Below are 22618 nucleotides of genomic sequence, written 5' to 3'. Positions count from 1 at the left end.
GTCCCACACTTCCCACAAAGCCCCTGCCCTTCAGGAATCAGCCCGGACCCCTGGGACCCCTGTCACCAGGGTGGAGAAGACACCTCCGTGAGCACAGGGTGCTGAGCCTGGGGGTGACTGGGTCTGGCCTCCATGGCCTGCTGGTTAGACAGGAGGCAGCAGAGGCCGGAGAGGGCTCCGCATGAAGCTCACAAAAGTCCCCTCCACGTGCTTGGCACAGGCCACCACGTCCCCTTTAAAGACAGAACTCGAGGCTTGGTTTTCCGGGGGCTGGAGCAGCCAGTCAATGGAACAGGGGGAGGTGGCCAGAGGGTTGCTGAATATGCTACAGGCCTGCCTTGTTGTCAACACGGGAGGTGAACTATGAGCTAGTCAGGAGTCACCAAGGGGTGAGAGAGCCTGAGCGCAGAGGTCTTCTGGTTATTTATTTTGTGTTCGCCTGCCTTTGCCACAGTGGAGTTGCATGCAGAGGAGAGCACTCAACATTTACATTCTGAGGCAGAAGGAAGGCACTTGGGCTTCTCAGAGCTGGAGCCGCAGCCTCGCAGCCTCGCCTGTTGTAGTGAGGTTGGGACAGAAGAGTCGGGGAGCCTGGCGGGAGGCCCTCCCCGGCCCCCAGACCACCTGTGAGGCCGGGGTTTCTGTAACACCCCAGTTTCCAAGGCAGGGCTCTGGGGCAGCAGCCTTAGCCAGAAGCAGAGGAGCGCAGGAGGATTAGAGCCTCTCCTCAGCTCACCCCAGCGTGCGTGCAGACTTCACTCACCCGTCTCACCAGCGAGCATCTTGATGGTCTATTTTCATGACTGTCTCCCCCACTCGACTGTGAATGACTTTAGAACACCCCCGCCGCTGGCCAATTTAGCAACCTTCTGCAAAATTTTAAGATACCCTTTTCTCAAGACCCTTGCTTGCCATCTACCAGAAAATTGTCACAATAATGAAAGAAATGTTGGTGAGCGTGAGGTGAATGGCGACCCCTGGAGTTGTACAGTGTGCAAGTGAGCAGGTTGAGAGTGACTCATTGAGGGTATTGTATTCCAAATGCTCGTGGAAGGGTAGCACGTGCACTGACACGTGTAATCCTTACAACGGCTACGGTTATAACCCCCATGCCACAGAGAGACGGGCTCGGAAACATGAAGGAACCTTCTCGTGTTTACCCAGCTGGTCAGGGACGCAGTCAGGGGTGGATTCTGGGCCATCGGGCCCCAGAGCCTTGCCCTTCGCCTTCTATGCTCCATGATAGCCTCAGTACCTAGTTCTGGGCCTGGCCCTGAGGATGCCCACAAACGTGTGTTTGCTGTAACAGCACAAAAAGGGTCTGGCTTCCAGCCCAGTTCAGCCCTGCTCCTGCCACCCCACACACTGAATCTCTCCCTCTCCATTTATAAAATGAGGGGCTGGATGCAGAGTGTCAGAGGCTCAGGGGACCCTGGGTCCCCACAGACCCGTGCAGGTTGCCATGCAAGTTGCCATGCAGCCTGGCCTGGAGGAGGTGCCCTTGCATGGACCCAAGCTGTGCCCATGGCTGGGGAGCCCCACACCCACACAAGGACTTGGGGCCTGTCAGCTCATCTCCACCAGAGCCTTTCAGACTCAGCCCACCTGACTGGCCTCCAGGGCTCACCTGCCCTCCCTCATCCAGGCCCTCCTTCCCTCCTGCTCGGCCCCCCAGGACTCGCTCCTCAGCCTCTCCTGCCTCTAGAAGGCCTGGCCTCTCACGGGCACCCTCCACTCTGCTGTCAGAGCAGATTTTCTAAAGCACCATGTGACCGGGCCTTAGTCAAACCTTCAGTGGTCTTCATTTTTCATGGAGCTCCTTCACCTGTCACTCAAGGCTACTGACTCCTCCAGCCTCTCCCCCGCTTCAGCCCCACAGGTCTGGCCCCTCAGGGCTTCTACCCAGCAACACACTCACTTCAGCGTCTGCACATTGCTCACAATGCCCACCCCTATTCAGACCTGCCTTTAGTCTTGTTGCTTCTCCAGAAAACCTTCCCAGGCCCCCTAGACCACACAGAACCCCCAGGCCCCAGTGGCAGGCCTAGGGTTGACAAGACTGTGCTCTCCTGTGACTCACTCTTCTCCCTAAGCTGGGGGATCTTGGGTCAGGATCTGGGCCAGAGCCCAGCCAAGTGGGGGCCCAGCAGCAAACAGGCCCCTGACTGGAAAAACAGGTAGTAGAGTCACATCTAATTCCACCCAAGTTGTAGCTCTGTCTAGCCCCAGCTCCTGGCCACCTCCTCCCTTAGCTGACACTGGCCTCTGATCCCCAAATTGCTGAGGCATCTTGTCCTCCTCAGGTAAAATGAGGTGTGACCTCATCAGGGTTTCCCAGGGCCACCCCCCAGGCCTCTTGTGACTGCCACCACACAGAAACCAGAGAGCCCTGCTAAGGAGCTATAGAAAATAGTCATGCATGTGCCCGTCAGAGAGTTCCAGAAAAGTACAACATTCCAACCCAGTAAGAGCTAGTTCTCACAGCCAAAAAGGGGAGAGGGACTCAGGAAACTGTCCTCCCAGCCCCCAGCCCTTAAGAATTGAGCTCCTTCTCTGGAGACAGGAAGCAGCTGGGGATAGATCAGGTGTCCACAGAGCCTCTGGCCCAGTCAGTAAGGAGAGAAACCAAAGCTCTGAAAATTCCATTCATCCAGGAGACCCTCCTGTGTAGACTCCAACTGTATCCCAGCCCCTAGGCAGCACCTGCACACCTGTGCACAGCCTCCCTCTGTATTCATCAGAGGGCCAGCTCCCCACCCTGCTAAGCTCTAGTTGGGGCTTGGCTTGGAGCCCTCCTCGCACTGGGGCAGATGGTGGGAATGGGAGTGTATAATCCCCCTCCTGGGATGAGCTCACTGACCTGGAAGGAGAAATCCCCCCACTGACCCTTGTCCTGGGCAGGAACTCCAAAACATACGAGCAACCCCCAGGTGCACTCGAAAGAAGGGAAGAGAGATGATGAGTCATGAGGCCTGAGACTCTGAAGAGCCATTTGCAGAGAGAGCTTTGGGACCTAGTACAGCCAAACGCATGACTGACCAGCCCTCATGAGCCAGCTGAACCACGCCTGCCCTTGAGAGGAGGAAACAGGTCACCAAACATGCCCCAGAACCAGTGCTCCACGGGGCAGGCCTTTTGGTCTTTTTGGTTCATCAATGTCTCCCCAGTTCCTGGCACATAGTAGGTGCTCAGTAAATATTGGCTGACTGTATGAGTGAATAAATGAATGAAGGACGATAGCCCTAAGCGCTCAATTCTGCCCATGGTTCTGAACCCCACAGGATTGTGGGTACAGAACACGGAGGTGGGAGTCTGAGGACATGGGACTACTTGAGCAAGGACACAGAGGCAGCTGCAGAGTGAGGGCATCTGTAGGCAAAAGCCATCTTGAAGACAGAATGTCTGTCTTCTTTCTGTCATCAGCTTCCATGATTTTGCGCGACTTCATTCAAAGGTTTCCAGCCCTTTGGTACATTTTTCTCTTGTCCAGACACTTTTGCAGGGTTTAACTTTATTATCTTTTTTTTAATATAGTTTTTTTTAAGATTTTATTTATTTATTTATTTATTTTTTTTTTTTTTTTCATGAGAGACACCGAGAGAGAGGCAGAGACACAGGCAGAGGGAGAAGCAGGGCCCCGCGGGAGCCCGATGTGGGACTGGATCCCGGGACTCCAGGACCATGCCCTGTGCCAAAGGCAGACACCCAACTACTGAGCCACCCAGCCGTCCCTAACTTCATTATCTTATTGTTGCCCACTGACCATAGGTAACTGACTTTTTGTGCGGTTGCTCCGGCTATGCAGGATCACATCATGCTCCTGGGCAATGAGCAGGGTTCCCCCTTTCTCCTGAGGGATTGTTCTGATCTCAGGAGCTTTGGGCCATACATATAAGCTCTCAGCTATTGGCGGCTCTGTAGATTTCTAGGGTTGTCCAGGATAGTGCAACTGCCGGACTATGGCCACTGAGTTCACCAGCCCTGCCTGAGGTCCAAGCCCCTCGCAGAGGGTTCACCCTGCCTTGCCTCCCTTCCTGAAAGCCTGAGGTCCCTCAAGACCAGAGCCGAAGCCCCAAAGCTGGCTCCAGACCCCAGGCTCTGCCTTAGCTCCTTCCACCCAGCCAGCCTGCGGGCCATCCCAGGATCTCACCGCCCTCTGGCTTGCCTTCTGCGCCAATCCTACCCAGCCCCAACCACCCGCATCGCCTTCCTCTGTGTACATCACAGCTCTTTATGATGCTCCTCGGACCCTGGGCATCCCCTTCCCAAGTGGCCTGCCCTGCCCTGAGGAAGGCAGCTAGGGCAGGCAGGAAGCAGCAAGATACGGTGGTTTAAAACTTTTAAAACCCAAAGCCGGATTTTTAACTAAGCAGAGCTCGATTCAAACCTTGCTTCTGCCGCTCTTTGGCAAAGGGACAAGTTACTCTCCCTGAGCCTCACTTTCCTCATCTGTAAAATGGGGACCACCTGTCCTGGGATTACCGGCCGGGGATAAAGGCGATCACGTCATCAGGGGGCTTCAGAGGGGGTTGGCAGGATGCGTGCACCCCGGGGGGGTGCCCCCCGCCCCCGCCCCTGCCACCCACTCTCCCCAGCAGGTGGAGAGGAGGGAAGAGGGCCCCGGGCGTCTGCGACAGGTATGGGGTCCGACAGGTATGGCTGAGGGCGGCGGATGTAATTAAAGTGCCCCGTGGTCCGGCAACTGGGGCCAGGTTCTTCTGTCCGTTGCGTTTTCCCGCCGGGGTCCCCGTCCTCGCCGGCCGTAGAGCCCAGCCCGCGCCCCACACCCCACACCCCGCACCCCTGCGGGGCTCAGGCTCCTGCTCCCGCGCGCAGCTCGCGCGGGCGGGGGCGGGGGCGGGGGCGGGGCCGGCGGGCTGGAGAGCGGAGGCCCCGCCCCCGGTGACGTGTAGGCCCCGCCCCCGCGCCGCAGCACGTGCGGCGGGGAGGGGAGGGGCGGGGCGGGGCGGGGAGGGGGCGGGGCGCGGCGGGAGGGGGCGGGGCGCGGCGGCCGGGGTTCCCGGGCGCGCGGCGGCGGAGGCGCGTCTGCGAGCGCTCATTTGCATATGCGCAGGTTGGCTATTTATAACCTCGCTGCAGCCAGTTCCAAGTTATTGATGTCTTAAAGTGACTTTAATCTGAGCCTTCTTTTCTTCAAATGGGCTTTTGATTTCCGGAGTGATATTATACATGGCTGTAAGCTATTGACTGAGCGATCGCCCTTGTGTTCTCAATGTGCTGATGCTGAGAATCTGCGATATAAATAAACTTCCTCTGGTAGAATCATTATAAAGCACAAGCAGCAGAAATTTATGGAAAGAACAGATTAAATGCTTAGACTTAAATTCTTCAGTGTGCTGCTTGCCCTAAACTGCTGTGTCTGGAGTTTGGGCTGCTGATTCAGGTGGAAAAAATCAAACGGACACATCGCTTGTCGGTGCATTTTTACTATGATCTATTGTGTTGCCAAAAGAGAAAGCTCAAAAGCTGCCATTGATAATCCTGGTTAAAACTTGGAGCATAAATTATTAAGACATGTAGTTTCTTTTCGGAGTGGTTGGGGACCAGGGCGTGCAGCACAGTAAAGAAATATAACATCAATATGTGCTTATGCATTGTAATGTGGGACATTTTTATGCCCTTAATAAAACATTCCGCCTACAACTATGTTTATGAAAGCAACAGATAGGAAGATCCATAATGCCACTTAATAGAGTTAATCACCTCCCATCGGAATGGTTTAAAAGGCTTTTTATTGCATGTTGAAAATCTCTGACCATAATTAATACACTACACGCTGTCAGGTGCCAATCAGAGGGCTGGAAGCAGCAAAGGGAACTTTCTAGCACACTAGGGCTGGGACCGTTCTCAGGACTCCATCCAGTTGTCTGAATGCCAGGTTTTTAAATCAGAATTGTAGCCGTTATGTCAAACATTGGGCTCTGTCTGGGGCTTTAGGTTCTAAATGTTGGGCTCTAGGCTCTAGATGTAAATTCCGAGTTTGTTCTGGGCTCTAGATTGGTTGGTTCCAGGCTCTCAAATCTAGACTCTGGGTTACCAGCCCTGGGTCCACAGGTCCTGAGTGAGTTGCTCCCGCATTACATCTGTACCCAGAGCCAGGAGGGGGATGGGGCTCTTTCCTAACAATGTTGGTTTAGCTCGCTGTAAGCTCAGTGGATCCCACTAACCACAGAAATTTATCCCATGTACCTTCTTCTTACCTTTGACCTTTCTAGCCAGTTTCCAACTAAGAGGAGGGAAGTCTCAGGATGCCCATGGCCAGCCTCCCCCAGGGTCAGCATATGGGCAAAGGCTGGTCCCTCCAGACCACAGTCTGACACAGAACAGACCCAGACTCAATGGCCAGGCCCACAGCCAACCAGCCATGGAAGCTCCAGAACTAATCACTTCCCTTTCCTCCAAAGGAGAAGCCTTTATCTCCTTTGTCCCTTATCACATAGTCGCAGAGTGACTGGAGCCACAGGGAATCTCCCAAACAGCCTGGAAGAGCTGAAGAGGTGAAGGGTCAGCCTGAAATAATTAAAGAATAGAATCATCCTTTAGAAGCTCAATTCAAGCCAGCAAGAATGAAGCAGGCAGCCGGGAGATAGTGCTTTCAGGGGGCTGGACCTCTGTCACATGCCTGGGTGGCAATTCTGGGAACACTGGTAGCTGAGCGGGAGCTAGCTGGTGGTACTTTGCTGGAGATCTTTGAACGTGAAAGCTCTTTCTCCTCTTGGAAAGTTGGGCCAACAAAAACTAAGAATGACCCCTGGGGGCACTGAGTGGACACCGGTGGCCAGTGAAGCCAAGCTGTTATATCCCAATATAATATGGTGGACTTCTCTCCACTAGACTGGATTCCAGGGCTCATTAGGGCTTGGATGGGTGGGTTGTCACCAGGAGCTGAGAGATTTCGGTGCTGGATGGAGAAGTTGCCGTAACTCGTCTTTGTTGAGACAGAATCATCCCCCACCTGACTCCCGGTACCCACCTGTAACAGCAGACACTGGATTTCCTTCACGACCTGAAGCGATTGATTCCCCTCTGCCATCTCCCTGCCACCGGCACCACCCAAAGGGAGAGCTGTGCCCAGGGGAACATTGTCTACAGCTGCCCTCCCAGAGGTGAGCTCCCTCATGGGGACAAGCCACAGCTCCTCCACCCCACATTGTACAGGAAGTGACAAGGACAACTGGGGAAGATAGCGTCGCATGTGTGTGGTGGAGGAAATGCTCCCTCCTTCGGGCGGCCGGCAACAATGCAGTGAGCACCGGCCTACCTACCTACCTACCTACCTACCTACCATATAACGAACAAAGCTCTCCGCACTCACGGAGTTCATACTCTGACTCCCCAGAGCCTCCCACATGGTATGTCCTCCATCTCCTGAATGCAGCAACTAGAGAAATAAGAAACTGAAAGTGGGACTTTCGCAGGTCTGTCCACAGCAGGCCGAGCTAGGATCCCGAATGCCAGGGCCCCAGTTGGTAGATGGGTCTTCACTCATATCCCAGCGCCCTTGACAAACTTCCTCCGCCCACTGAGGGTGTGTGCACAGCCCAGGAGGACCCCCTGGGAGTGCTGAGCCTGTGGGAAAGAAGCAGTGAGGGAACAGAGCCAGGGGCCAAAAGGGTTACAGGACTGGCTCGTCCTTGAGGCAACAAGACAAGGGTGTCCTGAAGTTATGGAGGCTATGGCTGGGAAAATAGGTTGCAAACTGGCATTGGGGCCACCCTGAGCATCTTTGAGGGCATGTGGGTGTTTGTGCCAATCTCTCATCTTGACTAGGCAAGTTTTCTTCTGAGGTCCAGTGTCTCCCACTGGGTTTATGTAAATGAGCCATAGGACCTGGTCAGGCAAACGGCACACATGGGACACTCTGTGTGAGTGGGGCTGAGTGCCCAGCTGACGCAGACTGGGCCAGAGCAAAAGGCAGGCCAGCTAGGCCCTTGGGGATACGAGCTGTCCTCCGGCAGCCATCAGGCCCCTGGCAATTACCAGGCCCCCGTTGTCTTTGCCCACAGGCATGGTGGCCTTGAAACACCCGCTGAGCAGCTGTTCCCGGTCCCTCCCTGGCCTGTGGGCTTGAGGAACTCTTGAGGCCTGGACATGTAGGCGAAGAAGTTTTGGTGCACAGAGCTGGGCTCAGTGAGCAGCTCCCTGGAGGACGTTTGGGATGAGTTGACTAATAGAGATGTCTGTTCTGGGAGGTCGTGATATCACCTGTCATTAACCCGGGCACCCTGCCCAGGGCTCTCACCAAGAAATCATAGGCAGCTGCTTGCAGGCGGGTGAGTGATTTGCAAGGACCACAAGAATATTTGCATAAACATATGTATGGAGTGTGTATTTATTTGCATTCATTTGCATAAATTGCTGGCTCTTTGAGCTGTTGTTCCTTAATTTTATTTTATTTTTTTCAGTAAATTTATTTGAGCTCTGAGCACATAGATCTGGACACTTTAGGAATGAGAACAAAAAGGCCAAAAACAACAGCACTGGGGCATGAGATCAGAGATTCTCAAACTTTGCTGCACATTAAAATTTTCTAGGAAGGTTTTAGGAGTTCTGGTGCCCAGATTGTCCCCCATTCTATTGGCTACAAGGCTAGGGGTGAGGCCCAAGCGTCAGCGTCTTGGTGAATGCTTTGGTCGCATACACAGGTTGAGGACTGATGCCTGAGCCAGGGTCAGGCATACATCAACTTAAAACAGCCTGGGTCTCCAGCTGGAGACACCGGGTGCCCACCTCACCTCCCTCATATGTACCAGACACTCCCAAACTTAAGCACAGCGAGGTATGTGAAGGGCCAGGGCCGCACCAGCACTCCACCGCACCCTTCTTCACCAGCACCATCACCTTACCATGTCATCCCGTGCACAGCCAGAGCATCTGGAGACCCGGCGGCTCCTCCTGGCCCGCCCCCCCACCCCACCCCCAGTCCGCCCTGGACTCCACCTCGAGCATCAGTCAGCCTCTAGGAGACATGGGTGCTTCAGGTGGGGCCCAGGGCCTGTTCTGTCTCAGGCACATGGTTCTTTCTCCTTCCAGATGACTTCCAGATGCCCAGGAAGTGAGTGCCTATGAGAGGGAGGCCATGTGTTCCCGAACAAGCCCTCCTGTCGCCACCCGCCTGTTCCCTTCGTCTCCCCAGGCTGGGAGAGAGCCAGGCCGTGGGGCTTGCGGGCCTTTTCCCTCCCCGAGGGGTGCTGCTTGGGCAAAGAAAAATGCTGGAGGTCTGGAAACGTCTCACAGCCTTCCCTGTGGCTGTTCCCCAGTTTCTGCCACTCGGCTGCTTCCTGCTCTCCCTGCTTGATGCCACCACCCCACCCGTCCAGCTGTCCCACCTCCCTCCAGAGTCCCTGGTCGCTGCTTCTGTGCCTTTGCTTCACTCTGGGGGCAGCCCTTTCTCCACGGCTGTTGGCTCATATCCGACCCATTCAAGACCCAGCTCAGTGCATCCTATTCCACAACACCTTCTCCAATCCAGCAACAATTCAACAATTCATTCGTTCACCCCATCACTCACTCCACTCTCTACCTGAAACCTGTTCCAGGCCAGACACCATGCCAAGCACTGGGGTACAGAGACCAGCCAGATGCAGGCTCTGCTTGTGAGAGCTTTTCTGAGTGATGGTCAAAGTCTGTTATGTTCCCATCTCCAGCGCCTATCAGGGCAATGGGAGGCCCTGTGTCCTGCTGCCACGCAAATGGACCATGTTGCTAGATGCTGCTTGGGGTAGATGATGCAGGCCTTGCTAACAGGAGACAGGCACAGCCGTACCTCCGCCCGCAGGGGTGAGTGAGGAGGGAAGTGTTGGTTTCAGAACCTCCAGGGGACAGGTGGGAGCAGAGAGAGCAGCTTCTGGGGGCAGTCCGGGTGGCCCTGCCCACTCCTCTCCTGGATCTACCTTTGCTGGAACACATGGGGTCGTTCCTGGGGCCTTGCAGAGCCCCATGGCTTGGTGTGTCGACCTTTCTTAGCCCTAGGTCAGTTGTGCTGGGGAAAGTTCCTCCCCACCTGCCCTGGGCCCTAGTTGCAGCCCCCAGGGGTCAGGGCTGTAGCTACCCACCCAGACCCTCACCTCCACTGACCAGATGTAATACCCACCCCAAGTGGGAGCCAGCGTGGGCCACCACAGTAGAGTCATAGAAGCTCCAGGGAGCCTGGAGATGCCTTCTGTTCCTAAAAGGAGCTGTGGTGCCAAGTGGACACTGTTATTTATCAGAAAGACAGAACTGGGCAGGCGGGCCACAGCCCACAGGTGGCAGGGCCAGCTCCCAGGTCAGGCCTGGCATTGCCCACCCCGGGCCTGGAGCTGGAGCTGGAGTCGAGGGGAGGGCTCTCCTTTGGACTCTGTGCCATCACGGAGGACTGCAGATCCACCTGGTGCCTTCTGTGGGCCACCCCAACATGGGTTCCGTGAGTACCAGAGGCTGCGTGAAGCTCTGGGAGTCCGGGGAATGAAAGGCGGTATCTCTACCACACCAGAGCTGTCTGTCTAACCACAGACTTCTCAGGCAAGGATCACAGACCTAGGAGGGAGGGATTAGCAGGGAAGAGGCCTGAGCTGGCAGACAGGAGACAGGAAGGGAGATGTCAGAAGAGACCACCTGTTGACCCTTCCAGGAACCTCCTAGGAGCAAGCCTAGGGTGCCTCCTCCACAAGCCGGTGAGTGCCAAGGACCTTGCCAGCCAGTATGACAGGCAGGTGTGCAGGACACCATGACAGCTAGACAAGGATACCAACCATGAACCAGGGGCTGGCTCCTCCCTGGTGGCCAGGGTTTCTCCATGGGTATGACACCTGCCTGGCTTTAAGGCAGACCTGACCCTCTGACTCTGTTCCAGGGCCTGAAGCTGGCACCTGGTCGGCTGGAGGACAAACCACTTTCTTCTTTTTTTGCTAATTTTTATCCTAAAATGATCATGACGATTGTTGTATGATCATTAAAGACCATTAGCAATATGAAAAACTGAAATGACTCCCAGGCTTTCACCTCCCCTGAAATGACAGAAAGCGAGGTGTTGCCCCAGAACTGACCCTGGCCAGGCCCAGCAGGAGGGGTGGACACAGATGGACTCAGGGGCAAACAGCCAGAGACATCCCTTCCCAGACACCCCAGAGGGCACAAGTGGGGTCCCCATCCCCTACAAACACACGCACAGGGGCTTATGCACTCCTGCCCTGCATCCTTACCCCAGGACCTCTCTGGCCACGAATTCTCTTCTCCAGTGATGTGATTCAAAGTGCTCTGAGTTGCCATTAGCCCCTGGCATCTGGGCTTTCCGTTTCATTTCCCTCTTTACCCGAGTAACTGAACTGATCATGCTCCCAGCTCTGGTTCACTAATTCTTGCAAATCCTTTAAAACTATTGATTTATTTGCTGGGATCTGTGCTCTCGAGATTCTTGGGAAACACTGGTTTTTGCTAAGGCAGTTCAAGGGAGGGGTGCTGTTTCCCCCACTTCTTGTATCTCTCAGCTGCCTGCCCCCCATCACCTCCTCCCCAGCACCTCCTGCCACCCCTTCTCTGTGCCATCCTGTCTCCTCCTGGAGCAGGTGGCTGACTTTACCAAAGCCCTAGCCACCTGGGCCTGTAGGGATTCAGTCTTCAGGATGTTTGCAACAACAAAGCAAGGTTCTATAGAACATCACACATGAGAATTGAGGCTTTGAAGGTATGTCTGGTTGTTGAGATGTTCACCCTTTATTTGAGATATTATTTTCTCCTCTGGGTTCTTGTTGCTCTTCTGTTTCCCTGGGCCTGGGGTGGTGGGTGAAGAAGCTCTGGGGTCCCTCACTCGGCCTATTCCCCAGCCAGCCCCTCTGCTATCCACACAGACAGCTGTCTCTCTTTTTTTTTTTAAGATTTTATTTATTTATTCATAGAGACAGAGAGAGAGAGAGAGAGAGAGAGAGAGAGAGAGAGGGAGACACAGGCAGAGGGAGAAGCAGGCTCCATGGAGAGAGCCTGATGTGGGACTCGATCCAGGGTCTCCAGGATCATGCCCTGGGCTGCAGGTGGCGCTAAACCGCTGCGCCACCGGGGCTGCCCCAGACAGCTGTCTCACCCAGACTTCTCAGGAACCTGGGGGGAAGGCAGGTCAACCAGGGCCTCTGGATGGAAAGAGGATGGGGTGGCAGTGGTGGCCAATGAAGGTGAAGAGCCCAGCTCCTCTGGGAATCCAGGACAGTAAAGGAGGGAAGCAGCCCCAGTAGGGGGCCTCTCCTGCCTCCCTGCCTGCTGGCCAGGAATGGAGGGTAGCAAACACTCTCTGCTTTCGCCCCGGATGAAGAAACCAGATGTATGTGATGAACGTTCAGGCTAGGCGCCTAGAGCCCCAACCCTCCAACCTGGGGGCTGGGCTGTGTTGCAGGGTGTGGCGGTGACTATTAGCTCCCCAGCTGCCTTAGCTGAGCTCTGTCTTCCGGGTAAAGATGTCTAGAGTTTATCCCTATCTGGGGGCACATGCAGTACTGCTCCATTCAACACACATCTTTATTCAATTCTCCAGCAGGGGCCAGCTACAGACTCTCGTATGTATTTGGAAATCTGACGTCTTGCCCCTAAAATAGTGAGTGGTAAAATAGGAAGCTGTAAAATGGTAACAGCCAAGGATAGACCACAGGCTGGTGACTGCTCATCGTAGAGGGGCCTCTGTACTCACAGCCTACGAGGCAGAGCGTGGGGACCCATCAGCTTGAGAGGCACATCCACGATGCTGAAGGGAAGAGAAGCAGCAACCAGCGCCTGCTCTCTGAATGCCATGCCCCAGGCCCAGCCGGGAGGTAGTCTGGCCTGAAGATGGAGACGGTGCTAGGAAAATCCCTCCCTCAGCCTCAGCCCCAGCCCCGCATGGACACTTAAAAACCTGTGCTTCCCCATCAGAGCTCAGAGCCCCATCAAGCTCAGGGCCCCTTCCACTGTTCACCAGGCTAAAGGCCAGGCCTCATCCTCACTGCCCAGCATCCTAACACAGCAGCCCCTCGGGGCAGGGGTCTGGCTTTCTCCAGACACTGGCCCTCCATCCATCCCACCCTTCTACGCTCCAGATGATCTAGGTGACTTTCTCAGTTTTCCTCCCAGCTCCCAGTCTATGGTTCCTGCCCCTGTCAAGGGGCTTTGCTGGTGTTCCAGCTTCTGTTCCACCCAGCCACCCCCACTCCGGCCCTTCTCACTGCCCTTGCAGTGTGCTGATGTGCAACTTGGGCCTTTGCACAGGCAAACTGCTAACAAAAATGCCCTCCTGTCCACCTTTAACAAGGCCCACTCTCCTCCCAAGACCACGCAAGTCCCCCATCCCCGTGGGCCTTCCCCCTTCCACCTCCACGCTCCCCTCTACCCCAAGTAGGCTCTGCTACGAGTGCTGTTTATATACCTTTGGTATACACGACACAGTGTAACACAGATGCATTGTGTCTGTGCCACTGAGGGTCGTGGGACACCAACCATAGGCCACAGCTCTCAGAGTTAAACAGAACAGGTATCTGAGGCTGGGGAGTAGGGCAGCACCCACAGATCCATCACAGGGTCAGGACGCATGAGCACTGTCTCCCCCCACCCCCACCCTGGGTTACTCAAGCACCTCTGGGCCACCAGCTCCGCCAGTTCACCACAACCACTGTGGCCATCGATGGCTGGCTCTACTCTCCACCCTAGGACTTCATCAGACTCCTGATCCCAGGTCTCATGGCTTCTTGCCAGCTGCCAGGAAGCTGCCCACTCTGGACTCACCTCACAGGACCCAGTCCTTGCCCACCTTGGAGTTCTCCCCAGTAGAAGGGGATCCTGGTGCCAAGCAACCCAACTGACCTTTGTCCACTGCAGCATCTACCTCCCCCATCAGACTGTGAGCTCCTTGAGGATGGAAACCAGTGTCATATTCATGGTCCAGGTCCTAACACACAGTAGGCCCTCAGTAAATGTGTATTTAGTGTTAGACTACGAACTAGTAAGTTAAGAATGATACTCCTTGTTATGTCCATTTGGTTCTCCACCAGTGACATAGCTAGCTGCCACTGAAGTGCCACCTGCACTTCCTGGTCACCCCACCCTGACCCTCCCTCCCTGGGCCACTTGTCTCTCCTCCTCAGAAGGCCTTCATCACCACCACTGATGTAGCTCCTGTGTCTACACCAAGCTGCACTATTCCCTGGGACAGGGACGGTCTTGCTCATCATCTGCTGCCCCCGCTCCTCTGTATCTCCCACCCCGACCCGAGTTCTGGGCCCAGGGCCCTGTACTTGGTAAACTCAGAAGAGGGGCAGCAGAATGGGTTGGAATAAGAGAAAGGCAGGGCTTGATGGTGTAGAAAGACCAGGGGTGGGGGCAGAGTGTGAGAGGTATGGGGGTGAAGCCACTGATGGTTAACTCTGAGCAGACTTTCTGAGTTTAAGAGACAAACCTGACTCTCAGCCTCTCATAAAATTCACTAATGGCCCTCAGTCTTCTGGGTGTTTCTTCCACAATCTAATATGGGCCTGCCTCTTACACCGCGCGCACACACACACACACATGCATGCACACATGCACACACACATGCTTGTAAATGTACATGCATGCTCATATACAACCACACATTCACACACACCATATGTTCTTGCCCACATGCTTACATACACCACACGCTCAGACACACACATACATATGCATGTGGTCACACCTTGCCCCCCAACCCACCTGGTGAGCTGTTACACATCTTCACCATCCCCCCACAAGTCTTCCCTGTGCTCCACAAGCCAGCCAGCAGGCCCTCCTCTGAGCCTCCTCTACCCAGCGCCTGCCCCGTAAAATTCCCCTCACTTGGCACCACAGTCATTTAGTGTGTCCCCTGTTAAACCATAAGCTCCTCGGGTCTGTGAATGTGTTCATTCATATGTGTCCCTGGGACCCTCACCCCACCCCCTTGCCCAGCGCACCTGTTTAGTGAGGAAGCAAGTGGGTGGGACAGATGCAAGACCAGACAGAAAGGGGATGTCCATGCCTCAGCCTTATCCAGCTGTGGTCTCGGCACCCCTAACCTCTCTAGAGCCCTCCGCACCTTCTGCCCTGACCCCGGGTGCTTGGAGCTCTCCGAGGTGCTGAATTTGGGTCTCAACATGGCCGCACTATCCTTCCTGGCCTCTGGACTCTGTAGTCCCTCTAGCAGAGAACCAGCCGCCACCCCACCTTCCACAATCTACCCTCCAATGAACAGAAGCAGTGTCTCTAAATATGCTGTAGGCAGAATTTAGGGATTTTCACGGGGCACAGGTGGAGGGGTGAGCTCCCCAGCCCCACCCCATCAACAGATTCAGCTCTCTCCCTGGGGCCAGATAGAAGTCTCATCCTCCCCTAGTCCTAAGGACCAAGGCTCCTCAGGGCACCCACCTCCTTGGGGCCAAGTTCTAGAGGAGGACTTCTGCCTCAGAGGGACTGTCTGACCACCTTCCTTCCAAACCTCTGACTTCCTAGCTGCTCCCAGCCCATCTGCTATGGCCTTCCTGGCACTTACAAACCCCACCTTCAGGCTTCTGGTCCCCACAAAGTTCTTCAGTGTCCTGACTTGACTTGCCAGGATGCTTCATTCACTGCATATCCCTCTATCCAAGCTTCAGAATGTTAGCCTAGCGTCCCTAGCTCCTGCAGAGCTGTCTGCATACTGTTAACTCTCCTGAGCCCTGGACTTCCCATGAGGCCTTGTAGCCCAGACCCCTACAACATTTTCATCCTCTATTATTCAGAGTGTGCCCATCACCTCTAGGTCTTCATCCTCAAAGCAGCAGAAGAAGCCAAGTGAAAACTACTTTTCTGAGAGGAGGAAGGACTAACAGTTGCCAATGGCCACCCAATCCAGGGCACTTCCCTCTGACCGCAGCTTTGGGGTTTGCCCACTGGCCTTCCTTGTTCAGCCACAGGTCTGCCCCTACCTCTGCAGCTTAATGAAGTTTTTTTTTAAGATTTATTTATTTATGAGAGACACAGAGAGAGAGAGGCAGAGACACAGGCAGAGGGAGCAGCAGGCTCCATGCAGGGAGCCTGACATGGGACTTGATCTTGGGTCTCCAGGATCAGGCCCTGAGCTGAAGTTGGCACTAAACTGCTGAGCTACCTGGGCTGCCCTTAATGAAGATTTTTTAAAATTTTAATGACTTTTGTATCATCTTGGAGGGCCTGAGAATGTTCCAACTGGAAGGTAACCCTCAATTCTGCCCAGCACATGCATATCAAGCACCCCCTAGTGTACAACCTTGGGGCAGGGGTTCTAGGGACGGAACAGCCCTTCAGTGCCAAATTTAACTGCCTGAGAAATAGGTCTTGTCATCCAGCATTGGACTTGGAAAAGGCAGGCTGGTGAGAGGTGGTGACTGTCCTTAGGACTTTTTTCCTTTCAGATAAATGGCAGGAATTTCCATTTGGACAACAGGACAACCAGAAGGTCTCCTCACAAAACTCTAAGTCAGGCAAGAAATCTGAGTCTTTCATGCTTCTCTTCTCTAGAAGCACCCATTTCCAGGGAGAACTTGCCTGTGTGAGGCTGTCAGGCCCTCGGCTGGGGCTGGTATGACTTCCCGGGAGAGGACTGGCCCTCCAACTCAGGCTGGGCATGCAGTCTGCAGGTGGTTTTATCCTGTCTTACCCAGAAGCTAGAGCCCAGCTGGCACACAAGGTCAATTCTGAGCTGTTCTTTGGAAAAGGGGATGTGTACATCTGATCAGTTAGGGAGGAAGGGGCAGGAGCCTGTCCCCAACCGTCTGTGGCCTGACTGAACAGCAGCAGCAGGAAGCTCTGTTTGTGTAAAACCACCAGTTGTCCCCACGGTGTCTGCACATGCTGAGCTCCTCCACTTCTGGGTGAATTATTCTCTGGGCATGCATGACACAGTCTTTGCTGGGCTTTCTCAGTACATTTCACAACTGCTCTGAGTTTATAATTTTTTCAAGTCCTTTATCAAATATGTGTTATAAATACCATTGGAATCAGGAGCATTTATCACCTAGCTGGGTTCTTTCTTGAGCTCTGAAAAAAAATTATTTGGCTGTACAACCTTTCTCGGGGCTCTGATTTAATGGACTTCTCTGCTGCAAAGCCACTGAAATGCGTTGCCTTTTAATATTTGACATCTCTTCCTCTTTATTACCACCTCAGACAGCCCTTCTAGTCCAGCTGGAATGAGCCCATTAGTCTCTGACAAATAACTCGTGTCGTTTGGTGAAAAATATGCAGAAGCTTGGCTGCAGCAATGTCATTTCTAGGCTTGGTTCTGTTTGTGGCCTCCCTCTTCTCTAAATACAGCATCCAGGTCCAGCCAACACCCCCCAGTGTCCTCTTTCTCTCAGATGCCACTTGGTGCTGGGTCCACAGAGCCAGCTTCCCTTGCCACTTAAAATGGGGTTTGAGATGGGGTATTTACAGATGTCCATCAGAGAGTGTCAAGAATTGGCCTCATGGCAGCACTGTTCACAATAGGCAAAAGGCGGAAGCAACCCAAGCATCCATCACAAATGAATAGGTTAACAAACTGTGGTACATACATATGACAGAATTGCATTCAGCTTTCAAAAGAAAGGAATTTCTGACACATGCAACAACATGGATGAACCTTGAGGATGTTATACTAAGTTAAATAAGCTAGCCCCAAGAAGACAAATACTGCATGATTCCACTTATTTGAGCTGCCTAGAGTACTCAGATTCAGAGACAGAAAATAGAAGGGTCAATCCCAAGAGCTGGGGAAGAGGGGAGTGGATACAGAGTTTCACTTTTGCAAGATGAAGTATTCTAGGGATTGACCGAACAACGTTGTCAATGTGCTTAATACTACTGAATTGTGCACTTAAAAATAGTTATGATAATAAATTTTACTGCAACAACAACAACAACAACAACAACAAAAACAGAATTAGCTTTGAACGCTACCATAAAGGAGAGACTGACACAGGGGAAGTTCCATGAGCACTTGAGCCCTCTCATTTATTTGTGCTTCCTATATCAGTTAGCTCTTGCTGCATAACAGGCAACTCTAAGATTTTTATGGCTTAAAACAATGACCATTGATTTAGATTATGATTCTGGTCTGCACTTTGGGCTGAACTCAGCTGATCTAAGTCAGGCTCAGCCGATGTTGGTGGGGGCTGGCAGGTGTAAATGGCTCATCTCTGCTCTATGTGGCCTCTTCGCCTCCAAAAGACTCACTCAGGCTTGTTCATAGGGTGGTAGTGGCAGGGATCCCAAGAGAGTGAGCAAAATCAAGCAGATTTTCTTGAGGCTGTGGCTCACATGCGCAGTGTCCCTTCAATCACATTCTGTGGTCAAAGCAAATCACAAGGGCAGTCAAGAAGCAAAGAATGGGAAAATTAACTCCGCCCCATGATGGGAGGGGAGACAAAGAATTTTTGCCATCTACCACACCAGTCGTATATATACACCAGGCCCTGTGCTAAATGTTAAAGATAGAAATATAAATAAATCACAGTCAAGTCCGGAGACATACACATAAATAAGTCATTACAACATACAGTATGCTCTAAAGAAGAAAACATGGGTGCTGTGGGAGGATGGAGGAGTGTGAAGGGTGGTGGGATATGAGAGGAGGAGGGGGAGGAGGCAGAGGCTTGGGGATACAGTGACACCTTAACTGGTATTGCAGGACAAAATTGTAATTAGCCAGAAGAAGAAGGGAGGAGGAGAGATTGGGGCAGAGGGCAGGGAGAAAGGTGAAGGCTGGCAGCCTGGGGTACAGGGAGGCTTCAGTGGGGAGTGGAGGAGACTTGCTCCCCCTGCTTGGCTTTAAAGGGTTTATTTAAGCAGAGATGGATGGCCATGTTGTTGGATGGTGTAGGGGCAGAAACAAAGAGACATCTTTGGAGGCTGCTGCCCTGACTCAGGTGAAGAGTGTGGTGGCTCAGAAGGGGGCCTGGGTGTTCCTGAGGCCAAAAGAGAATGGAAGGCAGAGATTTCTAGGCTGTTAAAGAGGCAGGGCTTGGTGTGGGGAGGAGAGGAATCAGCGGGGAGATTCAGTGTCCCTGGGCCTGTGCTTTCTGCCCAGCAGTCTGAGCAGCAGAGAGTTCCCATGGTGCGGCCAGGTAAGGGGGAGGGGTCCTACAGGCACAGGTGGGGCATCCCACCCAAAACCCCAGAGGCCAGAAAACAATACCCTGATATCAGCCAACAAGGAAAGACCCTGAGATCAAGACTTCTCCTCCTCCACAAGCCTGAAGCGGTCAGATTCTGAGGGTGCAGGGGTGCTACTGAAGTCTTCCCCCAAGGCTCAGCCCCCCCAGGCTCCACCTCAAAGCCCCCAAACTGCCCAAACTGGGCACAGCATGGCTGGTTGAAAAGTTTCCCCAGGACCCCACATTCCTCCAAGCCCCTCACACATCTCAGTCCTTGGCTGAGACAGAGGGGGTAGGTAGGGGTGCAGACAGGAGATCAGCTTGTGCCTGGAGCCGGTGCTGACCTCCCGTGGATCCTGGGTCGCGATGCCCCGAGACACTGTCCCTCTCCAGCTGGGCACTCAGCCGGCAGCAGTAAGCACAAACAGCCTGATCAATACTCTGAATGCACTTGGGGCCCTGCTGTGAAAAAGGAATCCCCTGGTGAGCACTTTCATAAATTGAACATTTTTTCCGAAACTGAGTAATCCTGCCCAGCTATTAAATCCAGATTTCCGCAAAGTCAGAGTAGAAAGTGCTCGCATTTAGACGGTGACCTGGATCTCCAAGCACCTCCCAGTTCTGACCAGAAGTCCCGGGGCGGCAGGCAGTAGGGCCGGGCTGAGGCTGCACACATCATCGTTGCTGGGACCTTGGTTGGAAGTCAGAGCTTTCAAAGACAATCAGAACACTTTGGGCCCAGGAGGAGTGGTATTTTGTAACCACTGTGTTTTCCTGGCCCCCTGGGCATGGTTAAGGCAGCGGGCGTGCAGCTGCATCCGTCACTCACTGCAGCGAGACGGCTGGGAGGCAACAGAGCAGGTGCCTCTTGATGCTCCAGGGGATCAAGCACCTAGAGCTGGGGCAACTTGCCCAGGGTCACGCAGCCAATTAGTGGCCAAGCTGGAACCAGAACCTGGATCCAGCTCTTTGGAATTCCAGCCTGGAACTCTTTAACCCCCTCATGACTTCACTCAAAAAGCTGACATCACCACCTGGCTCCTGTTTCAGGAGTGAATTCAGTTGGTGGCTCAAGTCTTGGAGCTGCTGTGTGGGTGCAGCAAGCCGTTAGCCTCCACCCAGCTGGACCCTGCACGTCTCCCCCAATCACCCCGCATCGTATCCTTGCTCAGGCCACAAGCTCAGGCTGCAGGTCCCACTGGCCTCGCCTCCGGCCCAGGCCCCAGCCACCACCTCCCGCACCTCTCCCTACAGTGTCCCCTAGGTCCGCACCCCAACCCCAGACTGAACTCACCATTCCCTCTCTTGCCGGCGTGCCCCCAGAAACCTAGAAGTAGTTCTCGCACCTGTGGCTTCCACGATCCCTCCAGCGCTGAGGGCCATAGTTTCACGGTCTAAATACTCGTCTTTCTCTGTCCTTCTGTCACCATTGATGCTCAGGCCTTTGTCACTTCTCACTTAGATCGTGAAGCGATCACTGCCATCGACGAGGACATGGTGCCTGCCGCCCGTTGAGCACCTACTGTGTGCCCCGGCCACAGCTCACAGTTTACCATGGGCTAGCTCATTTAACTTTCAACAAAGGAGAAACAGGCTTCAGGGACACCTTCCCGAGGTCACACAGCAGATAGGAGGCAGAGTTGAGGTTCCCCCACCAGGCCTGGATGTGAGGCCCAGTGCTTTCCCATCTCCCATCTGGTCTCCAGCTTCCATCATTCCTCACCATCCCACCTCTATCGCGGTTGCCAGAGGGGTGTGTCTGGCCTCCAGGTCCAAACCTGTCACTCCCCTGAACAGAATCCCAGGTTTCCCTGGTGCACACAAAACCAAGCTGGAGCCCCTGGCAAGGCTCTTGAGGTCTGACCCTGCCTGGTTCCCCCACACACACACACACACAATCACCTTGCTTTGCTCCCTATCTGCCCCACAGGCACCCTCCACACCCTCCACCTAGGGCTTTGGGCCTGCTGGTCTCCCTTGTCCAGGTCTTAGCACACCCACTGGGAGCCTTCCGGAGGCCCCAGCCTGCGGCCCACACACACCCCTGCAGGTGCTTGGCCTGATGTGGGGTCAGTGGTGATTCAGCACTGCCACACAACTCAGACCCCTGTTCTCACTGTCTGCCTTGGTCCTCGGTGGAGCCAGAACCCGGCGCGTCCTCAAAAAGAAAGGCTGGCCTGACTGCAAAGCCCACAAGCCCCTTCTCAGGCTCAGGGATTTTCACCAGGCTCTGGGAAGAAAGCAGGGAGCCTCTGTCCTCATTTTGCAGATATAGAAACAGAGGCTCAGAGAGCACAGGGGCTTGTCCAGAGACAGAGCTGGGCTCAAGAGGGAATCTTGACAGGCAGCCAGTGTAGGCCTATGTGGACAGAGATGACTAGTCAGGCTGAGCAGGGCATGCGGAGGGTAATTCTGGAACACCAGCCCGGGTGCAGTATAGACCTGGAGGGCTCAGGGTGACGGCGAGTGGCTTGGAAGCAGGGCTCAGTTCTGCAGACACCCCACCCCCATTTACCTGCCAAAGGACAAAACTCAGCCTGACAACAGTCCAGGTCATCCTGGCCCAAGAATCTGGGCCTCTGATGTCCACTACCAGCCACTAGGGGTTCCAGGGGGCAGGCAGGCAAGGCGAGGCTAGTGGGAGCATTGGTCATCTGAAGGCCCTAACTTTTGTTAATGAGAGTTTATACCAACGAACCGGGGTAGCTGTCAGGCTCTCCTCCCCCCTTCTGAGTCTTGAGGTGGGTCTAGGAGGCATCCCCAGGCTTGGAGCCCACAGGCCTGGGATACTCTGTGCCAGCCTCAGGTGGCCAAGACACCAGGCAAAGGTAGGTGTGCGTCAGGGTGGGAAAGCCCTAGAGGGCACTTCCTGGGACCTGCTGGGGCTACAAACCGGGCTCTCCCATGCTGAAGCCCCAGCTGAGGGTGGGAGCCCCAAGAGGATGACCCAGGGAAATGGGAGGAGGCGCGCGCAGCCCCTGCTTCTCTCCAGCCTTCCCCAACAGCCCCAGAGGTGTGCGATGGAAGGAGGGGCTCTCCGGGCTCCCCTTCCACCCCGTCCTTCCTCGGGGGCCCCTCTCTGAGAAGCTCACCCCATGCCATGGCTTGAGTGTTTAACATAAGGGACGCTGTTTTTGCAGGTTTTGTGGTTTTTATTCCTTTGAACCATATCCAGCCCATCTGACATCACAATGCCATGCTTTACTTGGTATCAGACCCATCAGCACTCATTGGCATTTGGAGAAGTTGTGCTGTAATTATACAATAGTTTTTAGTTGTCTGTGATAATGTATTCTCTATGTTTCCAATTGTCGGTATGGGAATCTTTTCCCCCAGCCTTTCAATTTCTGGGTTTGATTTTTTTTTTGTATTGTTTTGGTTTGGGGGTTTTTTTGTTTGTTTGTTTGTTTGTTTGGGGGTTTTCTGGTTTTGGTTTTGGTTGTTTTTGTTTTTGTTTTTGCTTTGAAAAGTTGTGGTTCCTTTGGTTCCGTGGCTCCTCCTGTTGCTGCTCGTTG

General features: G+C 54.0%; 1 protein-coding gene across 6 annotated transcripts in view; it reads left to right on the top strand.

Moving 5' to 3' along the window:
- KLHL29 (kelch like family member 29) overlaps window positions 1-22618 on the top strand; it is a 304459-nt gene that overhangs the window by 258555 nt on the left and 23286 nt on the right. The gene's annotated exons all lie outside the window — the stretch shown is intronic.

The sequence above is a fragment of the Vulpes lagopus genome, chromosome 5 (genome assembly GCF_018345385.1).
Source record: "Vulpes lagopus strain Blue_001 chromosome 5, ASM1834538v1, whole genome shotgun sequence".
NCBI lineage: Eukaryota > Metazoa > Chordata > Mammalia > Carnivora > Canidae > Vulpes > Vulpes lagopus.
Note: the sequence above shows the minus strand (reverse complement) of the source record. Positions and strands in the feature narration are given on the sequence as shown.